The sequence below is a fragment of the Xyrauchen texanus genome, chromosome 3, assembly GCF_025860055.1.
Source record: "Xyrauchen texanus isolate HMW12.3.18 chromosome 3, RBS_HiC_50CHRs, whole genome shotgun sequence".
Lineage (NCBI taxonomy): Eukaryota > Metazoa > Chordata > Actinopteri > Cypriniformes > Catostomidae > Xyrauchen > Xyrauchen texanus.
In genome coordinates, this window is record NC_068278.1 from 50,110,222 (window position 1) to 50,129,195 (window position 18,974).

Below are 18,974 nucleotides of genomic sequence, written 5' to 3' on the forward strand. Positions count from 1 at the left end.
CACCCCTCTTTGTTTTTATCTTCTGCTACCTGGAATATAAGCCTTTGAAGATATAGATTGAATGATAAGACTATGGAAAGACAGTGTATGTTTTGTTAGGGGTTATTTCTTACTGTAGTGCCGGGTGAACGATCTTTCCACCTGCAATGAAATCACAGCTCGAACATTGTGGTGTTCAGGCGTTACAATTCCTGAAAGCATTCATAGAAACATCAGAATAATACATGCCCTGCATGCTCTTTAATAGGACGTAATGCTATCCAAGTGTCTGTAAAGAATTGCGGTGGGAAGAAGGAATGCTTTTATGCAGAACCAGACCATTAAAGAACGTGAGTAAACAGGCTATACAATGAGATCTTTGATGAAACTTTGAATGATTTTTTTTACAGTGCAAAAAGGAATAGCAGGAATCTTTTCTTCGACTGTTTCTTGACCCTGGTTCATGTCATGTTGTTTCTTCATAAAAATTTTACAGTACCTATTTTCCACAAAGTCACGCTATGAAAGGTGCAATCAACTGTGCTTAAAGTGGATTATCCAGTGTTGTTTGGCATGAAGTTTTCGAGATATCCTTTTGCCTCGAGATGGCTGAATTATTTTGTAATAAAGTCGCAGGGTGAGTCATTAGGGAAGAAAACATCACAAGGCATTTGAAACAAAACAACAACAAAAAAGCAGAAAGTGTGGTCGTCCACATGTGCACCTTCACATAAGACCTGTGTGTCTGTGTGCGCATGCTAAACAAAACAAAACTGTTTCCGTCCAACATGCATAATGAACATTATCCAAAATGTAAATATTTACAATATGCCTTTATACCACCTTCCCACTCTAGCCGCAACGTCAAAACAACAAGCCAGGTGTGACGAGTAGAAGAAGGCCTGTCAAACTGGGATTATTATTGCGAGTTCACCGTGGTAGGAAATCCAGTTCCAGGTACATAGAGATGGGGCAAGAATGCACAAGAGCTCTTTCAAACCTGTGTTATGCTACTTGGGCTATTGAATGATTTCCATTCATCTGTTTCCCCTTCCACTGAAAAGTAATCAGTTACTTGCTGAAAGATGGCACTGTTGAAGTCAGAAGTTTACATACACCTTTGCCAAATACATTTAAACACAGTTTTTCCCAATTCCTGACATTTAATCGTAGAAAACATTCCCTGTCTTAGGTCAGTTAGGATCACTACTTTATTTTAAGAATGTGAACTGTCTGAATAATAGTAGGTAGAATTATGTATTTCAGATTGTATTACTTTCATCACATTCCCAGTGGGTCAGAATACACTTAGTATTTGGTAACATTGCCTTTAAATTGATTAAATTGGGTCAAACGTTTTGATTAATAAGTTACTGAAATTTTGGCCCATTCCTCCAGACAGAACTGGTGTAAATGAGTCAGGTTTGTAGTGCTCATTGCTCTCACACACTTTTTCAGTTCTGCCCACAAATTTTCTATCAAATTGTTGTCAGTGCTTTGTGATGGCCGCTCCAATACCTTGGCTTTGTTGTCCTTAAGCCATTTTGCCACAACTATGGAGGTATGCTTGGGGTCACAGCTCCAAAAATGTTTTTTGCCTATGTTGTTTGGTCTGTTTTTTCTCTTTTTATTCCTTTCCTTTATGCCTCCTGTTTCACCTCCCACGTTTTTTGCAGCCTGTAAATCAGGGGAAAAGCAGCTGGCAGTCCTAATAGAGGATGCTCTCCTGCAGGGTAACAAAGAGGTATTGTTGGGTTTGTAAGGGCATTATGCAGCTAAATAAAGCTGACATGCTGAGGTGGAATTATTACCCATGCTGAGCCTGGCGCTGCCCCATGAAGCGAGGCTGAGAGGCTGCTGGAAGGGAACCAGAGCTGGAGAACAGCAGAGAGAATGGGTTGCCATTCTATAATGTCGATTGTTCTTCTTGATAAAGTTGTTACCTTGTGTTTTTACACATATACAGTATATATTATTGCTCTTATACAAATTTTGCTCTTATGGAAAGAGACTGGTGCACTTCTCAAAATATATTGCATCATGAGTAAGGAAATGTTTGTGGATATATTGAAGCAACATCTCAAGACATCAGCCAGGAAGTTAAAGCTTGGTCTCAAATGGGTCTTCCAATTGGACAATGACCCCAAGCATACCTCCAAGGTTGTGGCAAAATGGCTTAAGGACAACAAAATCAAGGTATCCAAGAGGCCATCACATAGCCCTGACCTTAATCTGAAATATGTGGGGATAACTGAAAAGTGTTTGTGAGCAAGGAGACCTGACTCAGTTACACCAGTTCTGTCTGGAGGAATGGGCCAAAATTCCTGCAACTTATTTTGAGTAGTTTGTGGAAGGCTACCACGTTAAACTATTTAAAGACAATGCTACCAAATACTAACAAAGTGTATGTAAACTTCTGACCCACTGGGAATGTGATAAAATAAATAAAAGCTGAATTAAATAATTCTACCTACTATTACTCTGACTTTTCAAATTTTTTCGCATTTTTTAAATAAAGTAGTGAACCTATCTTATCTAAGACAGGGAACTTTTTCTACGATTAGATGTCAGGAATTGTATTTGGCTAAGGTGTATGTAAACGTCTGACTTCAACTATATATATATAGTACTTTGATATGTACCATGGTACTGAACAATTACCATATTAATTTTCCATGGTATTACATGGTACATGTCCAAAATAATAAATAAAAAACAGTATTTAACCATGGTTCTGTGTCCAAAATTAATAATACCATGGTAATTGCATGATAGTTTGTTAATGTTTTGTTATAGCAAGTAGGCTGTAAGCAGACATTCATTTACCTCATAAAGAGCATGTCATCTAAGAGTATGTTTCCCAACTGGTGGGTTACAGGTGGACTGGCTCACGAACAGCAGGGAAAGAACAATTCCAGGGTTCTGCCTCCATTTAAATTTGGACACTTTATATGCGCTAAATACTGTATGCTTCTCATCTGAAAATACAATGTGACTGAAGCCAGGTTTTTGTGTGAGTGTGCCAATGATCTGCTCTACTTTAATCTACTTTATCTCTGGAGCATGAGCGTCAACCGGGCTTCTCTTAATATCACAGTGCAGACCACAACACTGATGCGACCCATTTGAATTATTGTGAGAATATTTTCTGGTTTAAAGTGCATTGGAGGAGGTCAAACCTCTCAAACAGCAGGCAGCTCTGACATTATAAATAGCACTGGTGGAGATAAAGGGCAACGCTCTGAATCCACCAAAATACAGGTTTTACAAATTAAACATCATCACCCTTACTAAAATGCATCATGATTTTGCAATAGTAACAGTTACTGTGGTATTTTGACAAAAACTTCTTTTACATAATATTTACTCAAAAATTAAAAAGATATTTGACAGCAGAAAATACCACTTCTGTTAATTGGCTAATCAGGTACCTATGCCAATAATCTAAAAATGCCCAAGTATCTGCTGATTAAAGGTCTAGCTGGTACATCTGTCTACCCTCACAGAAGTCAGTAAAATAAGAACAATGGATATGGTCTGACCTCTTCAGCTGAAAACCAATTCTGTGGCCACTTACAGGTTATTCTCATATTTTTAGACTTGTATTTGACCCCAGATGTCAAAGGTTGAAGAGTTAAGATTTGTCTGTTGTATTGGCCTCTGCTGATTCCAACACCCTGCTGAGTCGTAAGGCGAATCTTTATTAGAGCAGACAGCCATTGTCTGCAGTCATCTAGATAATTGCAGCGCTGGGTCCTCTTCTCTAATCAATCCAGACAGCTGCCGCCGTGCCTGCCGCGTTTGCCAACCGTGCAGCCCAAGCTAATTAATGAAATGATGAGCCGTTTGGGCACAACGTGGCAGCACACAAACAATCTGGGACGTTTGAAAAATGCCCACCCCCACATCAGAGGTACAGATAGATTAGCGAAGAAGTTGTATTGTTATCGACATCATAAAATGATTGCTTCAGATGTACTGCATGCCATAACCATTCATGTAAAATAGTCTAGTACAGTTTATGATATCAGTATTTATTCTGGGGTTTATTTTTCACAGCTGTGAAAGTCAGATCCAATTACGATGCAAAAAAAGTTTTATCTTGCTTTCCAGTAAAACTTCCTTTAAGATAAGTTTACACGAGAAACAAAATTGCACAGGGTCATAAAGATTTGTTTTCTTAAAAAAAATGTTTTTTTCAGATATATTGTTTTACCCCATTAGCAAATTGTTTTGCTTAAAAAAAAGAAATACCAAAGGTTTATTAAAGCAAGAAAATAAACAATTCAAGATATATTCTTTGAAAAAGTTTCACACAATTCTCCTTCTGAAGTAAATGTAGTAAATTCTGAAGTAATTGTTTGGGAAAGAGAACCATACTTATTCCCCCCAGTCTTCACTCTGTCCTTCAGTAATCACGCATGGCATGGAACAGGATGGCATATGCCGCCTGAGCCATATGGGCACAGTGTGAGTCTGTTCCCAGCATGGGCAAGCAGTGGTTCATGGAGGCCACGGAACACTTCCAGATCTCTGAAATGAACAGTAGGTGCCCACAGATTTTCTGTGTGGGCTTCATCAGCTAACATGTTGCAGCTTAACACCCGGAGAGCTTGGTGCCACCTCACCCTGTCCTGAATGGAGATGGAAATAGAGGACCAATGTCTTCACACCAGCTGTCATTGGCCTTAAAATGTCTTGAAACACACAGGCTATTTTGTATGTCTGTGATCTTAGTTGGGATGGATTTAGAGGAACTAAAACTAAACTAAGTGTGACTGCAGTGTAGGTAATACGTGTGGTGTTGACAATTTGTAACTACACATAAAACCATACTGTGTTGTCCTGTGTTGTAAAACAGATCAAATCAGGCATGAATGGATTTTGAAATATTGGCCAATACTAAAAGCCTTTTGTTGGTTTGTTTTTTGTTTTGTTTTTTATAATACCCTATAACCAATATTATGTGTCAAATGATAAATCTATAAATCTACCATTTTTGTCTGTTTTAAATAATGAGAAAAAATTATAAGTGAAATCACATGTTTAAATTGAAATCAGGCAGTGAAACAGAAAATAACTTATTAGTACTATTAAAACCTGGGCAAAAGAAACAATACTGTTCATTTATTCTTTGAAAATTATATCATATTATATTATGATATTACATACAATATAAATATTATGAAGTATATATATATATATATATATATATATATATATATATATATATATATATATATATATATATATATATATATATTTTATATTTACCTTTTTAGATATTTTTTTAAATGTTTATAAAATATATCAAATCTAATGTTTATTTTCAAATATATTTGATACTTTATCATATATATATATATATATATATATATATATATATATATATATATATTATATATAAATATATATATAAAGTTTATAATATTACATATTAATAATCTTTTATATTTATAATTATTATTTTTTATTAAAAAAAGATATTGTCAGTTTGTAAGTACACGTAATACCATAACGTGCTGCATTGTAAAACAGATCGAATCAGGGATGAATGGATATTGTAATTAATAACAGCCTATTATTTTTTTTCAACAAAAATTTAAATCACATTAAACGCTTAAATTGAAATCAGGCAGTTAAAAAATTGTATGTACATTACAAATAAAACTTGTAAAAAAAACTTACATTTACTTTTTTAGTACTATTAAAACCTGGCCAAAATAAACTATTCTAATGATGTATTATTGAAAATAATATTATGTTATACTATTACATAAAATATCACATATATACAATATATATTATCAAATATACATTTCAATTTATATTTATAATTTGTTTTGTAAAATAGAATGTATATTATAACATATAATTGATACTTTATCATATTTATATATTATAATATTATATATAAATATGATAAAGTATATAATAAAATCTCATTATATAATTCCCTTATAGAATTATTTTATCACAATTTGGCAGCTATGGGATGATTTATTCATCAACATCTCTTAAGCTAACATCTCTCTCATAAGCTAGAAGAAGCGGCCTAGTGGGGATTTAGATGTTTTGGCATTCTTTGTTTGGTGTTGGCACAATGAAATACAGATCCCAGTGGATTTGACTGGTAAGAGAATTTCCCAGAGAGAATCTCCTTTCTGGATGCAGCCAATCTGTGAAAACATGTCACATCTCCATGAAGCACCTGCTCAGAAGATAAACTCCTGAGTCTTATTCTGTTCATTGACTTTATCAGCCTGAGGACACCGTTAGAGTGTTAGTTATGTGTTATGATTTTATACTTTTTTCTTTTTTTTTTTTTTTTTTTGACTGTTTTGGCTCACAGTGATGATGGGGAGACACCATTGAGTTTGCCGAGTAAATTAGTGTAGAATGTGTAGTGATAGGCTTGAGTTATCTCAGCAGAAGGCAGTTTGTGTGTGTGCGTGCGCGTGCGTGCGTGCGTGCGTGCGTGTGCGCTTGCATGTGCAAGAAGCAGCAAAGGCCCCTGGAGAATTTGCATCCCCTGCTGCCTTATCTTAACACCTCATTTGCATATGAGCAGTTTTTATTACATATAAAACAGAAGCAGACTAAGATGTAAATCCATAATCTCCCATTTGCATGAGCAATAGGAATGGTTGAGAATATTGCTGTTGAATGGAGGAGGGACTTCGTTGTCTTCGTTGTCGTTGTCTTTAACTACACATTGGCTGTATTTTTGTAGTAATTTATAGTATGTGAGATTAGGATAAGTGTGAGAGATTAGGGTGTCAGAAATCATAGCATGTTCAAAATAATATTCCAAAGGTGCCCTGATGGTGTCCTTGTCATTTGGACTTTAAAAGTGAGCATTTTCCACAAAAATGCCTGCCATTTTTGCACTTGTTCTACTTATCGGTGTTTATACTTGTAAATAGCACAAATTGTGCTTGTCAACAATAAACATGCAGGCCTAACAATATATATTGTCTACCAAAATGATGTAAAATGAATAATAAAATAAAATGTGTAAATTTAGTATTTCGCAATATACCAAGTTACAAGGTTCCCTTTATAATTAACAGCATTTGTTTGTTCTAATAGCACATTTCATGGTTCATTTGGCCCAGTTTTGTTTTTGTTGATGAATAAACATTATAACTGGCAACTTCATCTTTTCATTTTGTACATCAGGGATGAATCAATATTAATGATAGTGTTAAATGATATTTAAACTTTGGTACACATCTTTGGTTTTGTGTCGATGAAGAGGTCGATTAAGGGATATGTGAGCCTTGCTGATGGTGCTGTGGGGGTACTTATACCAAAATGGGGATTCAAACTGATTTGTCTTCTATTGTGACAGGGACAAGAACGCAGGAAAAAAAATATTCTGGTAGCCAGAGCCATCTGTCTACACATCTGTGTGTGTGTGTGTGTGTGTGTGTGTGTGTGTGTGTGTGTGTGTGAGCGTGTATTTATCACTTTGTGGGGACCAAATGTCCCCATAAGGATAGTAAAACCCGAAATTTTTGACCTTGTGGGGACATTTTGTCGGTCCCCATGAGGAAAACAGCTTATAAATCATACTAAATTATGTTTTTGAAAATGTAAAAATGCAGAAAGTTTTCTGTGAGGGTTAGGTTTAGGGGTTGGGTTAGGTTTAGGGGATAGAATATAAAGTTTGTACAGTATAAAAACCATTATGTCTATGGAAAGTCCCCATAAAACATGGAAACACAACGTGTGTGTGTGTGTGTGTGTGTGTGTGTGTGTGTGTGTGTGTGTGTGTGAGAGAGAGAGAGAGTGTGTGAGTGAGTGAGGGAGTGAGTGATATGGGTAGAGTACGACAGACCTCCAGATGTTCCAAAACTGCTGCCTGAGCCTGAAATGAGGTCAAAGGTCAAGGATATCTGAGTGGGACAGCTGTGGGGCGATGCTGGGGTCACCCTGCTTTTGCTGGAACCATCCGTCACTAGAACGCAGCCCCCTGTCGACATTGGTGGTGGTTCCTGCTGAAGTAGGCACGCGTTGAGGCCATAGTCCCTTAAGGGATTGTGCCATGAGAGAAACAGCAGGGGGACAGAACAGATCAATAGTATGCTGAAGTGTCATCTGGTGTACAGCGATGCCAACACGTCCCGAGGGAGTGTCACTCCCTTCTCAGAATGTGACCTTCGACCTCTACAAATCTATGGGTGTTCCTGAGGGCTCTCTTGTCTGTGTCTAATAGCTCTGCTGTGATTTTACTCTGTGTTAAGGGTCTCTTTTGTTGCGTCTACTTCATGTTACAGATTGAAAACGCCATTCTGTTCAAGGCAGAAAAAAATATTTTAGAAGAAGTACTTGTTAAATTATTGGAATTATTGCATATTCTAATTAGTGGTGCTTGCTATCTCCCAAACAAGAGTCCAAAATAAATCTAATCCCAGATGCAGTTTCCCATGTTAACCAGACAAAATTGTATATGAAATATATAAAAAATTGTATTCTGTGTATAAGGTGGGACTTTTCTGTACATGACATGGAACTTTTAAACAGTGTTGGGAAAGCTACTCCAAAAATTTAGCTTGCTAAGCTACCAACAACTCAACGGAAAAATAAATTAAGCTAAGCTGAAAGCCACACTTTAGAGAAAGAAGCAAGTTACACTACAAACTACATTCCAAAATAGTTTGCGACTTATAAACAACTTAATTATTATTCTTTCAACTAGATGCACGCAACATACGGTGATAGAAAAAGCTTCTAAAAGACTAATTTACATGACATTTATGGCCATGGTACAGCATAATACAGTACAGTATATAAGTATACGGTATGGTGCGATGTAAAATGTAAAATTGCATGTAAAAAAACATGCGTATTCATACAAATGAACTATACAAAACCCATTTGTTCAATATGCAAAATCACTATTTTTACATTTTACTTTTCATATTTATACTTCTACCTCTATAAACCCATACCCATTTGAACTTAGTTTTCTTATCATATTCCTGTATATTTATATGTAATTTAATTCTGCTTACATATACTATTCATCTTATCCTGTAATTATGTGTCTAGCTGTTGTATTTCCATATAAGCTTCTGTTCAGAGGCCAAATTCCTCGTGTGAGCACATCTGGGTAATCAAACTCCAATATCTGATGGTATCAAATGGTAATTCTGTGGTAAATTGATACACAACTAACGTATTTATGTACCATTCTGTATTTACATGGTGTGTCAAGGGGATTCAAAGAATACCATGATACTACCATGGTACTTTGATTAATGGTTACCTTAACCTAATCAATAAAATAGCTTTGCTACTGAAAAGCTACTTGATTTAAAAAACTACACATGCTACCACCTTACTACTGAGAAATGTATTTAAGCTAAAAGCTTCGCTATTTGTTTAAAGAAAGCACCACTTTTAACAAGCACTAAATATGCACTCTTACAGTAATTCAACGATTGATTGTTATACACTATGAACACTATGGTGCTAATAAAGTGCCCAATGTGGTCTTCTGCTGTTATGGCCCATCCGCCTCAAGGTTTCGATGTGTTGTGCATTCTGAGATTGTATTTTGCTCACTACAACTCTACAGAGTGGTTATCTGAGTTACCGTAGCCTTTCTGTCAGCTCGAACCAGTCTGGCCATTCTCTGTTGTCCTTTCTCATCAACAAGGCGTTTCCGTCCATAGAACTACGCTCAATGGATGTTTTTTTTTTTTTTGGCACGATTCTGAGCAAATTCTAGAGACATCGTGCATGAAAATACCAATTGATCAGCAGTTACAGAAATACTCAAACCAGCCCATCTAGCACCAACAATCATGCCATAGTAGGTAAGGAGGTGTATAGGTGTTCCTAATAAAGTTCATACTGAGTGTATGTAAATAGTTCAATTTAGAACACTTGATTATCTGATCAAAATAACAAAATATGCAAGTTATGCTAGTGAGGATAAATAAGGATGAATATTGTCAATAAAGACTCAGCCAATCCCCACGTGGTGTCAGTGATTTTTCATAGTTCACCTCCAGTGGCTCATTCTCTAGAACTGTCTAAAACCCCATTCTAGATGACTCATGGGGGGGAAGAAATTATGTAAACTATTATTGTTGATTTTTTTTTTGCTGATAAGCAACTATGGGCACCTGTTAATCTGGAAAAATTATATAGCAGTCAACCTCTACTAGTAGCTACCACTCAGAACACTTAAGAAACTGCATAGAAGTACGCTAAAAACATTCAAAGCACCATAGAAACTGCATAGCAACTCAGCAACCACCTACAACACCTTAGCATTGTGGGGGTGAATTTGTACCACTCACATTTTCTTTAGAAAATGAAAAATCTTATCTGCTAAATACTGTGCATATCTGAAGTTGTTGTGTTGGTAACAGGCATAACAGTATTATAGTTCACCTTGGTGGTGGATAATGAGGTCTTCTATTTATTTGTCTCTGAGAAATAGGCCTGTCAGTTGTCAAAAACAAAAGTTAAAGGAGCTACATGTTTATTTGGCACTGCCTTCTCATTAAAAGATTCCTAAGGCAATATTTCAGGGCCAACATCCAAAATATGTGATGTTTTGTGCAAATTGAAAGCCATGCATCTTTTAATGTGGCAGCATTTTTTTTTTAAATACCATCTTTCCCCATCACTTTTCCAGTGTGTCTGCAGTGAGGTTGACATATTAGCAATTACAGTGACCACAAATTGACAACAAATTCTCATGTGACAACCTTGCCCGCACTAAGACCACGCACAGTCTCTGCCAAACTCTGCTGTGTCTCTGCCAATGGCGTGACATCACCACACTGCCTGCCCAACTGCTCGTTTCAAATGACATTGTGTCATTTTCTGCTAAATGATTACGGCCGCTTTCTGGACTGTAGAGAAGTCCCTTCATTACTTATAGCAAGCATCCAGACGCTGGAACATTTGCAGGCCATTTTTAATGAGAAAGAAGCCAAGCTTGTATGTCTTGTCTTGCCTGCTGGCTGCCATTATGGCCCATTAGAATCATCATTAAGAGATAGCTCAGTGCCCATTGTACCTAAAGTGCTACAGCCCACTAGTTGAGGAGCCTGACTACCACTGTCCACTTTTACCACCTGAACGTGCCTCGAAGACTGGTTTCCAAGGTAATATCACTGGCAGGCAACGTTTTTATTCTCCGTGCTTTGTCAGAAAAGTCAGCAAACAGGGTTATCTGTGAGGGCATTTGCTTAGACCTTTCTGAGGCGGCTATTGGGTTGAAGTTCTCCTTTAACTCTTATCTTCAACTAATCCCCCGGCCAACAAATCTTAGTTAGTTAGACATTATTTGTCTCCGTAGGGAAATTTGGTTTGAAGCATAATCACATGGCATTTCATATAAGTTTGTATTCCCTTATGTCTCATAAATGTTCACACCCCTTTCATAATTTATACAAATAAAAGAGATAAAAAAATGTCTTATTTAATACTGCATTTCACAATCTACATTACAGATAATTACATAAGTTTAGTATGCATATAGTAGTTTGATCTCTTCTTGAGCATCAGTGAATGTTTGCACCTTGTGTAGTTGTGAACAAGTCCCTCAATTGTTATAAGTGTCAAAAGCTTGATCTCGGATGGATGGATGGATGGATGGATGGATGGATGGATGGATGGATGGATGGATGGATGGATGGATGGATGGATGGATGGATGGATGGATGGATGGATGGATGGATGGATGGATGGATGGATGGATGGATGGATTGATTGATTGATTGATTGATTGATTGATTGATTGATTGATTGATTGATTTTTGGATCATTCCGTGGACATAACATTGATAAAATATCTGTCCAAGAACATTCTATATACAAAGAACTCCTGACAACATGAGTTGTGGAAAATCAGATGTGATCTAGGAGCTTTATACAGCTTTACACCATTCATGCCATTGAATAGACTGTAGGTCTATACCTCACAGCCTCGTTGTCATTCCCATAAAAAATCAAAGATGGCGCTAGCCATAAGGTCTCATTGCTTTAGTCTTTTACTGTTACCAGATGGCTCAGACACAGAGACTACAAGGGTGCAAATTGAATGAAATCCCAGATGCAGTTTATTGTGCTACTCCAATCCCAATCAATAATTACCAGGAGAAAAAGTGATACACAATATGGGACTTTTAATTATAAAGAAGCCCGAAATACACATGGGTCTCTTATTTTGAAATGTCTGACATGAAAAGATTTGACTTGATTTGATTTGACCCAACAAATCTTAACCACTAACGTTCTGAGAAAACCTTCAGAACTGATCATAAAAAGACAACTTAGCCTTATTACTTTCTAAGAAATGTCTCTCTCAAATATATAAAATACTGTCATTATTTATTCACCCTTATGTTGTCCAAACCCGTATGATTGTCATTCTGCTGTGGGACACAATAAGCTAATTTCTCATCGCTTTTCTCACAAAATGTCATGTGTTGTGCGGGTTCAAATTGGAATGAAATTAGGGTGAGTAAACGATGACAGAATTTAAATTTTTGGGTGAACTAATCCTTTAATATGTTCTATTTCTAAATGTGAGCTCATTTTAAAGGTGCATCATATTTGGCAAGTAAATATCAAGGGAGAAATATGTCAAAAACTCCGGCTGGCATTTTATTCCTCAATTATTGGTGTCCATTAATGATTAAGTGGTATGTTAATGTGCCGCAGGTATATCGTTAAGACCATTGGTCTGAGGTTTTAATGGCCAGGGAGAGAGTGTGTGTGCTGCAGGCTTTGGAAGGCTTTGTCTGAGGTTGCAGTAAGCTGTTAGTAATGTGGGCTGCATTAATTGTGCTGTTTAGTGGTCTGGGGAAGATATTGTCTTAAACGACTCTCCTCCTCTCTCTACCTCTCTCCATCTCTGTTTTCTGTGTTTATGCTTGCGCTCTGGCCAGTAAAGTATGCATAATGATAATTCAGTGGTTGTGTGGTTGCTCTCCATTCTATTCTTTGCTGATTGGATGCTGATGTAATCGCACAAGACCTTCTTGCAATTTGAGCTTAACACAATCAATTGTAAGAGCCACACTTCCTGCTGCCAGGTGGTGGCGCTATGACCATGACCCAAAATAGTCAAAACCATGTGATTAGCCCCTAAGACTATTCATACATCTCAATTTTGATCTAAATCTCACATTGCACACAGAAGTTATGAGACACTTCCTGTTTCCCATTTTTCGCCGTTAATTTAATGCCTTGCAATGGCAACACCGTTCGATATATCAAAATCTGTTCGCAATTTTGCATCTTCGATGTCTTTACATAATATTGTCTAAATGTGGTGACAGTCTCATGAATCACCAAGGAGTATTTAAAAGTTCCGAGATTGCAATATTCCAAAAATCCAAAATGGCCAACTTCCTGTTGGGCAGAGCTAATGACTGTGAGTATGAAAGTTGTTCGGCTTTATGAGAACTATGTATGCTTAATTTTGGTGACTCTAGGTGAAAATGGGGGTAATACAGAGCCCCCCTTACATGGCCATTTTCAAGGGGGCACTACAGAGCCCAGCCCTATTGGCACACGACTCTGATGTGTGTGCAAAATTTACGACTCTGATGTGTGTGCAAAATTTAAGAGTTTTCACACATGTTAAGTACCCCAAAAGTACCGAAAACCTTGAAAAAAGATGAAGAATAATAATCCTTAGAAGAACAATCTTGGGCCCTAATTAAATTGTACATGTTCTTTGGAGTGCCAACCATTCTACATTGTGTACATCATTATTTCTGGATTGTTAGCGAGAACCACTAATTACGACCACAAGGAGGTTACCCATGTGACTCTACCCTCCCTAGCAACCGGGCCAATTTGGTTGCTTAGGAGACCTGGCTGGAGTCACTCAGCACACCCTGGATTCTAACTTGTGACTCCATGGATGGTAGTCAGCGTAAATACTCTCTGAGCTACCCAGGCTCTGTCCATTTGGTTTTAATTTGGTCATTACTTGGCCGATAAATATTGACCGGCCTTTACATTGCTGCATCCATAGTAATAATAATAAATGTTATTTTTATAGCACCTTTCATAGATGAAGTGCAGCTCTTTGTTTAACTCAAACTACACTAAAAAAATACAAAATATAAAAAAATATAAAAGATTCAGGTTGGTCCAGCTAATGCATGCACGTTACAGAGGAAAAAACAGGCAATGTGTTTAACAGTAAGGCGATTGGTTCTTTTGATTGTGGATAAAGGCACCAGTGTTGTCCTGTATATACGTTAATTGCAGATATCTGCAGCCCCCTTCTCCATTAAAACTATATAATTCAGTGGTTGAATAATGGGTTTGTTTAACAAGTCAATTCTTAAATTATTACATTTATTCCCAACCCACCACCCATTCCCCATCATGAATATGTGGTTACATCATTGTATTTTTCATGCATACTCTTCTCGCTCTTTCATTCTATCATGCATGCCTTTACATGCTGAATGACTATAGTCTGTAAAACATGGAGGCTAAAAGATTCTCTTGCACTCTGATTAATTTGGTGAAAACAGAAGTTCCTCAGAACAGAGACTCTCGTGAAAGGGTACGGGGGAGAGAGAGAGAGTGAGGTGGGACTCAGAAAGGCCATTATAAAGGGTGCGTGATCACTTTTCACAGCACAATTGAAACATAATTATTTCATGGCAGACTGTATGCTCTGTAAATCTATGAATGGGATCAGCATTTAACTTTAATTTGCTCTGATTTATTCATTCTGACTGGATTGCTTGCAGAAAATTGGATCATCTGATTATAGGCAAGCATGAAAATTACCTGATTAAACACTTCATAAAACCCATAGAGAGAGAAAGAAATGAAGAAATAAAAGAAACCTGGGATAAAATGATAAAAGGGAGATAAGAGAGAGGAAGATAGAGACAGACGCATGTGGACGTTCATGGTGCCCTGGCATATGCCAGCTTTGTACAGTGTGGGCGGCACAGATGGTTGCCATTCATCCTGCTACAAACTAATAGATGGATTAGCAAACCAATCACACGCTTTAGGTTACATGTCTACACCTGTGCCAGACTGCATGTGCATTTGATTTGAGATACAGTACATACACCTGGGCAAAGATGCATTCTTTGTCTCTGTTTCCCTGTGATGCTCATATTCTTACACTACAAGTTAAAGTTCAAGTGTAATGTCATTTTCTTTTTAAAACATTGCAGGGCAATGCTAAAAAAAATTGTTTCTTTAGGGATTACAGTGCTAAAGGACAAACAGTAAGCAACATGTAGTAGACAATATATACAGCATTAAATAGACAATTCAGACAAGAAGAAATAACAGTGGACAATGGACAAAATAAATAAATACACTATCCACTGGCACAGAAGAAATCTCTTAGGTAAATCTGTCTGTAAATTGACTAGCAGTGTGGTTGGCATAAGTATGGTCTTAAATTGATTTCTATATTTGGTTAATAAAGTCCTCGTTTATTTGTATTATTGTAGTTGGAAAAATACAAACACGGTTCTCTTGTTTTTTTCTAAAGTATACATACTGAGTCAGTTTAATACAATGTAATATCTTGAGTTCCACAATGAGCATGTTTACATGTTGTTACTCTGATTATGTTAAATTAGCCAACACCGTGTAATGGCATGTTAACAATTTGAACTGTGTTCTTTTATAAACGTTATAAACGTTTTGATCATAAGCAAAAAAAAAATGTGCCCATGACCCCGATTTCACATTGCATGTAAACACCTTTACCTCCATTCACAATGTGCACAAGTGTTGTGTTTTGACATCAAAGCTGCAAATAATCAGATGATTTAAAATATCATGTAAATGCAGGTTTCTATAATAAACAGATTTTTGATAGTTTGCATTATTTGTATGCATGTAAACATACTCATTGAATAAGTTCAAACTGCATTTGAAATCAGAATTAAATATAGTAGGCTAATGTGTAACGATGTGATTTAAGTACTGAATACAGCAAAAACACTTTTGTTTGCCTCATTTGCATAAAGTTCAGCATTTCCAGATTTTTCTATGCTATCACCACTTGATCCGCTCTGCTGTGAATCCCAAAATCCCCTGCTCAGCTCCACTCACTCCGCGTCAGTGGACACGTACCGTTAGGCATTTTAAATTATGCATAGTCCACCAGCAGTCTGAAATATCACAAGTCTGCCAGACAGTTGCCAGACATCCCCATGATACTACTGTGCCTTCTGTGACTCATCGCTGTTTGTTTGTTTGTTTGTTTCCAGTTACAACAACGAATGAGAATCTTGGGTCCAAAACTAACATCTTGACCAACTTGTCTGGACTTCAGCGTAGCCAGGAACAGAGCAACGACATTTCGTTTGTCCCACCGATCTCAAGTCCGACTCCTGCATCGCCCCCTACGGGGTCTCCTGCCCCTGCTGCGGCGGCAGCCCCACCGCCCAGACCACACCGTATCTCCCTGAACCCTCTTAGCATCAAGAAGGAATCTTTGCCCCTTATCCCAACCCCTCCACTCCTGAGGAACCAATCCTATCCACAAGAGTATAGAGTCCCACCCCCGCCGCACCACAGCCGGCCAATCATCAGTCATCATCATCCTTCGCCTTACAGCAGTCTTCACGGCATCAGGTTAATAATTTATTTGCATTTATCTCAATATTATTAATAAATGAGACCCATAACTGGCTCATAATGAATCGTGAGCTCTGTTTGAAAACCTAGTAAGCTCAAACTAATTGCAAGAAGTCCTATCTAGACAGCATCAAATATGCCCTACTGACACGATAGCTGTTGTTAAAGATAGGCAGGTGCCTTTTACCTTCTTTTGGCCAAATTTAAGGCTGCATTGTATGTATCCTTTTGTGGTGAAGACAATACAAGAATGCATTGCAACAATCTCAGTGATAAAACACGCAATGTTTTTGCTTGCCATGTGTTTTAATTCATATACAGTATGAGTTTCACATTGTTAGCTTAGCATTTTGCTAATATCAGACTCTGTTGGGATCAATTGTGAGTTGACTCCCATTTGCAGCTTTATTTGTGCAGAGTTGCTACATATGTTGTCAATTCCAAATCAGTCAGTTATGAGATTGCATTTCAGTTTGGATGCTGCCCTATATAGGCAGCAGTCAGTTAGGCAGCTCATTAGGTTTTGGAACAGAGCTGTTTGTTAATGTTGAGCATGATTGTTTCACAAAATTTTCAGAACTGCTCTCTAAAGCTGTCCTTTAATATTAATATTGTTTCTCATATCACATTTTTCTTTCCTTATTACAGCAACAGCAATTCTACTCTTCCACCCAAACATCACCTGCCTCACTCCCCTCATCATCTCAGGGGCCTCCCGTCTCCTGCTCCTCCACTGCCTCTCTCCATAGCTGGACTGGCCTCCTCCCACTACTCCCTTCACTCGCCCTCTCACCTCTCCAGCCATCCGGCCATGTTTGCCAACCCTGCCTCACTGCCTCCTCCGCCTACCTTACCGACCAACAGCCTTGTGGTGCCAGGACACCCTGCCGGACCACCCTATCCAGGTAAGAACCTCTTCACTGAAAGTTAAACTGTATTTGGTGTCGTTTTGTTTGAACTGTATTTAAAGCCCCACATTTTTGTAAACCCAAGGAATAGTTCACTCAAAATGAAATTTATTTCATTATTTACTCACCCTCATGTGTTTCAAACTCGTATGGCTTTATTATTCTCTGGAACACAAATCCTAAGCAGAATGACACATTTTTCTGTACAATAAAAGTGAATGTGACTGAGACGATCATTTTGCCTACCATCTCTTATTGTGTTCATCAGAAGAAAGACACGAGGGTGAGTAAATGATGACAGAATGTTCATTTTTGGGTAAATTGTCGCTTTAAGAGTCTGTATTCTCTTACCAAAATAATACATACGGTGCACTAAATTGCACACAATTATAAACATTATAAAAGCATATGCCATGTTCTTACCAGGCGTGATGCGATAAAGCAATGAACGACAGAGCATTTTGTCGATAATTTTGCTGGTTAGGATTTCTGTGGTGTTGCAATGGCAAGCATCGCCACCACAGTTAAATTGCATTGGTACAAAATCCAGCTCCACAAAACTTTGGATTAAACATCAAATATGTTCTGATTGGCTAAGTTTGAAACTTGTCGTGTTGCACCTGGTTTGGACATGGTCATATACATCAAATGCATCAAAATTTCCCTTTTTTTTTTTTTTTTTTTAAATAAGCACACAGAGTGGTAGTCTCATTTACTTTACTGTTAGTCACTTTATGTCTGCTTATTGACAAGTGACCCATACTAAAGACAGCTTTCTGTAAAAAGTATCTAGTAACAATAGCCTTGCTCTTAAATTGCATTCTTTTCAAGATTTCTCAAGAGTGAGGCGAGATGGTGCACGCATCAGAGGTCAGCAGATGAAAAATGTGTCTTATATCCAATTGTCTCTTATTTTTATGTAAAAAAGAATGATGTCAGCTACACTGTTCATTTGTAATATGCTCAGTCTGTTTCTCAAAAGGACACTTGAGCAGCTCTCTTGTTCTATTGTATTGGCTATTTTTTACTTTAACATTAGCTCTATTTTAAATGCTATATCTTGTATATCTCTTTAAATGCCAAATTTGACACATTCTATGCTAATTTCATAATTTGAGATGAAAATTATACCTGCCCTCTTCATCTCTGCCTTTCCTTTGACGGTAAGTGTATTTTTGTTGATAACTGCCAATATAACCTGGCTTTTAAATGCCAATTCCAGGCATTTTAGTGCTACATACTAATCTTTATATAAGAGAGGTTATGCACTATAAGTATATAAGTAATAAATAAATAATTAGAGTTTAATAAACAAGTTTACATTCTGAATTGAAAGCATAACTTGATAGATTGATGTCTTATAAAAGCATCAAGTAAGAACAAGTAAAAAGAAAAGTTTCTTCAGTGCACATTCTTATTATAATGTGTCTAAATTGTAGAAGAGTCTTAAGTGAGTTATCAGAGTTCACGTAT

At 37.2% G+C, this 18,974-nt stretch overlaps 1 pseudogene; it reads left to right on the forward strand.

Moving 5' to 3' along the window:
* LOC127627325 (autism susceptibility gene 2 protein homolog) overlaps positions 1-18,974 on the forward strand; it is a 53,335-nt pseudogene that overhangs the window by 18,527 nt on the left and 15,834 nt on the right.